Source organism: Oryctolagus cuniculus, chromosome 15 (assembly GCF_964237555.1).
Source record: "Oryctolagus cuniculus chromosome 15, mOryCun1.1, whole genome shotgun sequence".
NCBI lineage: Eukaryota > Metazoa > Chordata > Mammalia > Lagomorpha > Leporidae > Oryctolagus > Oryctolagus cuniculus.
In genome coordinates, this window is record NC_091446.1 from 75,117,761 (window position 1) to 75,126,979 (window position 9,219).

At 45.6% G+C, this 9,219-nt stretch overlaps 1 long non-coding RNA gene across 1 annotated transcript in view; it reads left to right on the forward strand.

Moving 5' to 3' along the window:
• LOC127487441 (uncharacterized) overlaps nt 1-8,293 on the forward strand; it is a 220,441-nt gene extending 212,148 nt beyond the window's left edge. The window contains exon 9 of the long non-coding RNA XR_011382789.1: nt 203-8,293. This is a non-coding gene — a long non-coding RNA (uncharacterized lncRNA). The remainder of the gene's footprint in view (nt 1-202) is intronic.
• The last annotated feature ends 926 nt before the right edge of the window (nt 8,294-9,219 follow it).

Below are 9,219 nucleotides of genomic sequence, written 5' to 3' on the forward strand. Positions count from 1 at the left end.
CACAAGGACAGGAGGGATTTGATGTAGGATGCATTGGTGAGCAGGCTGCTTTTACAGGCTAGTGGGGAAGTCAGAGTTTCCCAGAAAGTGTGTGGAAACTTTCACATTAGTTTTCTTAGGGACGTGGGGAACTTACAGCTGGGCAGTGCCAGGAATTTGTAGTTCAATAGTTTAATTCTCTCTCTTTTTTTTTAATTCTCAGAGTGGTTGGGAACAGTGATTATTGTGAGATCAGCATCTTTGTATACAGACATGCTTCAAACATAGAGCAAGTGAACTTCATGATGCAGCAGCTTCCCTTGCTTATGGAGAGCCTGGACTGTGTTTAGGCCCTGACAATGCTCTGCAGGGCTAAGCAAGGCCCTTGCAGCTCAAGGATGGAGGACAGGAGCAGCAAAAGCAGAATGTTCCCTTCAGCCATTAGGACCCTATGGGGCCTCCAGATTCTCTCAGGCTTCACCTTGTGCAGTGAAGTAAAAAGAAAAGACTGAAATGAACTGGGAAGAAGAAAGAGGACTCATTGGGTGTGAAGACAGTTGTGGAAGGTGGAATTCTGTTTGGTCTAGCAGGTGAAGAAAGAGGTGCGATTGAGACTTGATGTGTCCAGGGCTCCATGACTTGGGGGCTGCGTGGTCTACTTTTGTAAAGATGTTGTTGCAACACTGCTTATACTGCAAGATACAACAGCACCCCTGATTGTCAAATAGGCCACATCCTAGGTGGGAGGGTATGCGCTCAACAGGGCACATGTGGGAAGCTCTTTCCCCAACCTCTCCCACACTTTTAATATTTTCCCAAATTGCTTGATGTCAACCATGCTGTAATTTAATCTTCTTGAAATTAGCATGTTTCACTTTGTTTTCTTTGCTCACTATTTTGAAGACAGGCTGGTTAAAACCTTCCCACTCACAAAATCGCTAGTCAAAATATTTTAGGAAGGAAGCACAAACATTCATTGTTTGCCTTATTAAAAATTAACACAGGCAGATAGAGAAAGACTACAACATGTGTGCTTGTCTCAGTCCTACTTGTGGTCTGTCCCTGTCCTCATCTGGCACATGAGGTCTCAACTCAATATTCTAACCCCACAAGGTTGCAGGAATACAGGAATGAGACTGAGGTTAAAATATCTTCAGGTCACACCAGGGAAGGAAGTGGAGTCAGAGCTGGAGCTGGAGATGTTTGGGTCAGACTCATGTTGCCCCTGAAGCACTGTAATAGGGCAAGAAGGTGTCTGTGTTTCTTGTGCATAACATAGTGAGAAAACTTGCCTGCTCTGAACTCCAAGCAGCACTTCCCAAAGAGAGCAGAAACTGTTTTTGCATTTCTGGATACTCTGCCCTCCAGATATTTTTGAGTCTCTTGCCTATGAACTCCCTTGGATTCTTTAAGTCAGCCAGGCATCCGTGTCTGTGAGTGCTTTTTGAGTCATTCCCCTGTGCCAGATGCTCTCTTGGGTGGTGTAACAGAGAGAATAACTTGCCTCCTGCCCTCTTCAAGGCCGCGGTCTTGTGGGGATGTGCTCCATAAGAATCTTTGGCAGTAGGGGAAGTCCTCTGATGAGGCCAGTGCCCAGTGTTCTGGGGGTCCATGGGAGGGGCACCTGGTGGCCTAAATTATTCAGACACCTATGTTTGGGAGCACAGCTGTCATCCTTATCTCTAACAGTTTTCCACTCCAGGGACAAAAAACCCTAGGATGGGGGAAAGCCTGGTGGAAAACAAACCTTCTTTCTCTAGCCAGGGTTGGGCAAGCTGCCTCGGGTCGCTCCTCACTTAAAACAGCACAGTCTCAAAAGTGGGTAACAGCTGAGAGCCGTGAAGTAAAACATTTTGTAGGGATATCAATCATGAGAAAAAACAAGTGGTCCTTATGGTTTCACTGTAACCTACAACTTTTGATCAAAGCGGCCATTCTCCATTTTATTTTTCATTATCTGAAGACAGCATTTAAAATAATATTTTTTTCAGAAGCAGAGTTATGGGGATAAAAGTAAGGGGAAGTGTGGGGTAGTGGAAAGATTATCCATTTGCTGGTTCACTTCTCAAATGCATACAACCTCCAAGGCTGGGCTGGGCCAAGCCAAAGCCAGGAACCAGGCACTCCATCCAGGTCTCCCACTTGGGTTGCAGGTGTCCAATTACTTAAGCTATCACGTGCCGCTTTCTAGGGTGTACATTAGCAGGAAGCTGGATCAGAGTGGGGCTTGATCTTAGGCCCTCTGATATGTGAAATAGGCATCCCAAGTAGCAGTTTAACCCTGGGTTAACCCACTGTGCCACAGTGCCAACCTCAAGGACAACATTGTTTTTAGGTGCAGTGTTATGTCAGGCATCTCAGTAGTTTGACAGACTTTGTATCACTTAATCCTCCTAACAGGGCTCTAATTGGGTTTTAACATGTTTCCACATTGCAAAGAACCTGAGACAGAGAGCAATTTGTTGACTTACTTAAGGTCACACTGCTTACCAACTTCTCAACTGAGGGGTGGAAGAGTGTGCAGGATCTCATGGGGCCAAGCGCAGGGTGAAACCTAAGACAAGCCAGAACCCACTGAAATTGACTGCAAACTGTATTCCCTACAAACACCAAGGAGGGACTGTGCTGCCATGGGTTGTAGTTGTTGAGCAAAGAGTATGATGCAGTTGTTATGAGCATAATAGCAGGATCCCTAGAGTGTAGGGAGAGGTGGCAAGAAAGTGTGGAGACTTGATCCCACAAAGTCTGCTTCCATCAGAGAGATACAGACTCGGGCTTGCCCTTCTGCTGGGTCAGCAGGATGGGGAGTTCAGTGAAACTCAACAGGATAAGGGGGCTTGGCCAAATATTCAGAACAGGGAGTCAATACCAGGGTACAAACCTGGGGTGTCTGGTCCTTCTGTCTGCCACAGGCCCACTAGAAATGAATCTAGCTCACCTGTTCACAGTGAGGAGTCTCTAAACAGACAGTCATGCCTACCCAGAAATTCATTTTAATCTTTTAGATGTGAAGCACAACTTGAACTTTCCATTCTGACGTGGAAGCAGGCTGGGGCAGATAACAGGTGCCGGGCCCTGAACTGTTGTGAGGCAGAGCTCAGCATCCCCTTGCAGGCAATGACCTTGGCTGGCCACTGCTTGATGGTTGGGATCCCTTGTGGCACAGTCTCCCACGGCAGGGGCTCTCCCTCTCTCAGACCCTCTGCTTTACCAAAGCCATGGCCTCAGAGCCCCTCTGGGTTCCTCACGGTGAGCCAGAAAACAGATTTGCAGCTGGCTGTTTTATACCCTGTTGAGCTCCCCAACAAGTCTGCTCTACATCTCTAATCAATAGGCTGAGCTGCAGCACCACTTCTCAGCTGTGGCGGACCATGGGCTATGAAAGGCTCACTCCAGGACTTGGAGTCTGTCACTCAGGTGTAACCACATAGACCTAAAAATCAGGGAAAGACACCGAGACACAATGAGAAACAGGGGCTGTGTGCCTGCCTGAACCCCAAGGCTCTAGTTCTCTGCCTGCTCTGCCCTGCCTTTGTGTGGACACCAGGGAGGACCCCACAGACCCTAGTCCAGGGACATGCTGGACCTCCCGGCATTGCAGGGATGTCCCTGTGCCAAGCAGGGAATGCGCTCTAAGACTGCCTTGGAGAACTGGCCCCTCTGTCATTGGCTTGCATTGTCTTCAGATGAAATTCCTCTCTCTAGTCGTAGCTTCTCTCCATGCTCCTCTCTGCAGCAGAGTCCCAAATACTCGCCCTGTGTGTGTCCTTCAGGCCCCCCACTGCCATTGCTCACATTGTCCTGGGCTTGGAAGGCCTACACATTGCCATTTCTTGAAATTGCCCTTCCTTCAGAGAGCAGCCTTCACAATAAAACTTTCTTCTATGCCTCCCAGGAGACCAGGAACTTATTGTCTTTCCTGCTCATAAATCTCTGCAATAAACTTTTATTATGCCCCTTCTGAGAGTTGGCTTTTTTTTCCCTCTAGGAGTCTCTCTCCTTAGATCAAGAGCTCCTGGAGGGCAGGGGCAACACTGATTTATTCTGCGTCCTTCCCAGGGCACTCATGGTGGTGTCCCCACACAGAAGGACCCAGTAGGTGTCTCAAGGCTGCAATGATAACCTACAGTCTGTTCTTCTCAAGCAGCTTCTCAGGCAAGGTCACACATGCTTGGTGTGATCTCTCACTGGTTTCATGATAGTGATCCCCCAAAACCTTCTATTTCCTCATGTGGAAGGTAGGATTATAATTACTTGATGACAGATAAGGGCAGAATCTAGATGTCCACCTACTTGATCCCAGTCCCCATATACTCCTCACTTGGACAAAAGAGCATAGGAAGGACCTATGTACCATAGGGGAAAACCCAGGATACAGTGTGCACTTTTTTTTTTAAGATTTATTTATTTGAAGGAGTTACAGAGAGAGAGAGGTGAGAGAGAGAGAGAGAGAGAGAGAGAGAGAGAGAGAGAGAGGTCTTCCCTCCACTGGTTCACTCTCCAAATGGCCACAAAGGCCAGAGCTGGGCCAATCCAAAGCCAGGAGCCAGGAGCCTCCTCTGGGTCTCCCTCATGGGTGCAGGGGCCCAAGGGCTTGGGCTGTCTTCTACTGCTTTCCCAGGCCATAGCAGACAGCTGGATCAGAAGTGGAGCAGCTGGGACTCAAATCAGCACCCATATGGGATGCTGGCACTGCAACACTTGCTATGCCACAGTACTGGCCCCAGGAACACAGAATTTCATGAGCTTGCTGATCAACAAGGAATTCCGCTGGTCCCTCTACTCTGTTTATATTGAGCCTCATTTGTGTGCTTTGCCCTGATGCTAACCTCAATACTTTAACCATCTATGTAGTATTCTGCTGTATGATTAAACTTGGATTTAGTCAGTTCATCACTTATTAAGATGGCCCAACCACTGGGGCCATCTTCTACTGCTTTCCTAGGCTATAGCAGAGAGCTGGATTGGAAGTGGAGCAGCCAGGACTCAAAATGGTGCCTATATGGGATGTCGGCACTGCAAATGGCAGCTTTACCTACTACACCAGCCCCTTTGGGCTTCTTGCAGGGGTTACACTTCCAGGTGCCTCTGTGGGTCCTACATATGGACTGAGCAGGGGAGCTGTCCTCTCTGTCCAAAATCAACAGTTAGAGGCAGCCTTTAGAGGTTTATTGTAAAAGGTTTTTTTCTTCAAAGTCTCTTGACTCCCTCTGGTCTTACCAAGACAAGGTGGGAGACTGTCACAGGTTCTACCTTGCTTACTGGAGTCAGGAAACAAGACCCCTCTCTCCCCCACCAAAGGAGGCTTTTCTGAGTCTGGTTTTGTTAATGCACCATTCAGTTTCTCCACCAGGTTTCCTTTCCTGTTGGACCAGCCTATTTCACTAATTCCATCTTCCTGAGTGTGCTCTTTTATCTTCCACACACTTCAGAGTTCCTCCATGCTAGTGAAATATTATGCATGCAGCCGTTTTGGGGGATTATCCTCTTTGTAAACCCATTATTTGAATAACCTCATGGCCTAAATTAGGCAGAAACAGAGTGGAAACATTGTATACTGATGTTGGTATCAGACTTTTCCTTCTACTTTGGGAACCATTTTCTTCTGAGCATCAGTCATAAGATAGAGATGATCTTACCTACCCCAGAGGGCTGTTGAACATCAGATACCATGGAGTGTGTTCAGATCCTGCCACAGAGCCAGAGTTTGGCTCAATGGGTTAAGCTGCCTCCTACATCAGAGTGCCTGGGATGGAATCCTGTTTCAGCTCCCAGTCCAGCTTCCTGCTAATGTGCCTGGGAGGTAATTAATGATTCAAGGACTTGAGTCCTTCCCAGCTATGTGGAGACCTGGATGGATTCCTAGCTCCTTGATTTGGCCTGTCCCAGGCTCAGCTCTTGTGGACCTTTGGACAGTGAACCAATGAATGGAAAATCTCAATTCTCTCTCTCCCTCTCCTTCCCTTTCTCCCCTCATCTCTCCCACTCCCTCTCTCCCCCTTTCACTGTGCCTTTCAAATAAATGATGGTTTAAAAATCCTATCACAGTAATTGGTTTAAAATAGGTCTTTGGTACATGTTGGTACATTTTTAATTCTCTCTTGAAGGTTAATTCAACAAGATGCTTTCTCCATTTGACTACCTGAAACATTTCCTAGGAGGGAAGACTTGGAATTCAGGCTTGGTCAACACTGTTTATTACCTCATCACTTTCTGTGAGCAAGAGAAGAACAGTGTCAAGTGCAGTGCAGTTATTGAGAATGTGGGTTCTGGAGTCAGTTCTCCATAGCTGTGTTTCTGAATCTGCACAGATGTACATCCATGGTCCAGATGCCAAGCTTCTCCCTCATCCGCTTGCCTGTGGACATAATATTGCAGTGGTCATAATAGTATTCAGGCTGGTGCCATGGCTCAATAGGCTAATCCTCTGCCTGCAGCACTGGCACCCCAGGTTCTAGTTCTGGTCGGGGTGCCAGATTCTGTCCTGGTTGCCCCTCTTCCAGGCCAGCTCTCTGCTGTGGCCAGGAGTGCAGTGGAGGATGGCCCAAGTATTTGGGCCCTGCACCCACAAGGGAGACAAAGAGAAACACCTGACTCCTGGCTTTGGATCAGCGTGGTGCACAAGCCACAGCGCACCGGCTGCAACAGCCATTGGGGGGTGAACCAACGGCAAAAGGAAGACCTTTCTCTCTGTCTCTATCACTGTCCACTCTGCCTAACAAAATTTTTTGTTAAAAATTAAAAAAAGTAGTATTCAGTCCACATAACTCTGCAGATTAAAGAAGAACATGTGTGTGAAATGGGGGTATAGATTTGATACTACACAATAAGTGCTGCAAACTACTTATATGTTCAAGAGTCTAGAAATTACTGACAAGAATCCAGATTGGTTTGGATCAGATTGACATATTAAATCAAGGTGATAATACTTTATCTGGGGAAAATTATTATTAGAGAGAAAATAAAGGAGTTTCCCTATTTAAGCTACATAAAACTTTAAAATTTAAACACCTAAGAATAATTGTGTGCTAATTACAGAGTTCAACCAACGGTACTAGAACAAAAAAAATACTAAAATGGATAAAGTATTACATTGTACATCAACAGTCAGGAGAAGAGCTGATCAAGTCACTGTTTCTCATAGTGTCCATTTCACTTCAACAAGTTTCCCCTTTGGTGCTCAGTTAGTTGTCGCCAATCAGGGAGAACATATGATATTTGTCCCTTTGGGACTGGCTTAATTCACTTAGCATGATGTTTTCCAAATTCCTCCATCTTGTTGCAAATGACCGGGTTTCATTGTTTTTGACTGCTGTATAGTATTCTATAGAGTACATGTCCCATAATTTCTATAACTTAATATGTTTTCCCTCTTAGTATTTTTTTTGTTTGTTCTACTTAATACTTTTGGTTGAATACTGTAATTCTTAAGTGCTGAAACTTAACTGAAAAGTGATTGCTGTTAAATATAAGAGTGGGAATAAGAGAGGGAAGAGATGTGCAATTTGGGACATGCTCAAGCTGACTTACCTCAAACAGTAGAGTTAGAAACATACCAGGGGATTCCAATTCAATCCCATCAAGGTGGCATGTACCAATGCCATCTCACTAGTCCCAGTGATCAATTTCTGTTCACAATTGATCATAATGATAGGACTAAGAACCAAAGGGATCACATAAACAAGAATAGTGTCGGCAAATACTAGCTGATAGAATAAAAAAGGGAGAGAACGATCCAACATGGGAAGTGAGATACACAGCAGACCCATAGAATGGCAGATGTCCTAAACAGCACTCTGGCCTCAGAATGAGCCCTTAAGGCATGCGGACCCAGCTGAAAAGCCCATGAGAGTATTTCAGGCATGGAAAGCCAAGACACTCTGGGGAAAAAAAAAAAAAAAAAAAAAAAAAAACTAAATGAAAGATCTCCGCGAGTGAGATCCCAGTGGAAAGAATGGGTCATCAAAGAAGGAGGTACCTTTCTCTGAAGGGAGGAGAGAACTTCCACTTTGACCATGGCCTTGTCTAAATATGATCAGAGTCAGTGAACTCAGGGGGCTTCCATAGCCTTGGCAGCTCATGACAAGAGCCTAGGGTGATTATTGAGGCCACAAACAAGAGTGTCAATTTGTTAAGTCAACAACAGGAGTCACTGTGCACTTACTCCTCATGTAGGATCTCTGTCCTTAGTGTGCTGTACATTGAGATTTAATGCTGTAACTAGTACTCAAACAGTATTTTTCACTTTATGTTTCTGTGTGGGAGCAAACTGTTGAAATCTTTACTTAATGTATGCTAAACTGATCTTCTGTATATAAAGAGAATTGAAAATGAATCTTGATGTGAATGGAAGGGGAGAGGGAGTGGGAAAGTGGAGGGTTGTAGGTGGGAGGGACGTTATGGGGGGGGAAGCTATTGTAACCCATAAGCTGTACTTTGGAAATTTATATTCATTAAATAGAAGTTAAAAAAATTAAAAAAAACTTTAAAAAAATTTGCCAATCTGATTCCAAGACTTGTATTTACTTTAAAAAGATAAACAATTTTTAAAAATTTGAAAGGCAGAGAGAGAGAGAAATAGCGCTCTCCCACGTATGTTTTTTCTTAATGCCCCAATAGCCCCCAGCAGCCATGGCTGGGCCAAATGGAATTCAGGAACTAGGAATTCAGTCCACATCTTCCACATGAGTGGCAGGGACCCAAGTACCTGATCCATTGTCTGCTGCATCCACGAGTGTAGATTAGCAGCAATCTAGAATCGGGCAGACATGGGACTTAAACCCAGGCACTCTAATAGGGGATGCAGGCATCCCGAGGGACATCTTCACTGCTACCCAAATGCCTGCCCCTTGCATCTCCTTGTTGATCATTTCCAGTTGTCTCCTTGATCTTCCCCAGCACCTTGTAGAGTGAGCTCATCAACTCAGTGAGACAGCTCCCTTCCCTTAGACAAAGGCAAGGCTTCCCTCACTTGCCATGGTGGCCCCCTTCCTGGGCTATGGGCCCTTCTTGTCCCCCTGTCTTTTGTTCTTCAGGTGCACAGAGGAGCACAGCTCATTACTCACACAGCATTCCAGTCATATATGTGCATGTGCATTTGCCTCCACACACAAGAGCACATGAATACTCAAGAAATGCATCCACAGATAGCCATACAAACATATGCAAAGTCAGATGCACCATGATAAACATGAATACACACAGAGAAACAACATGTCCTACATATGACAAGCAGTACTT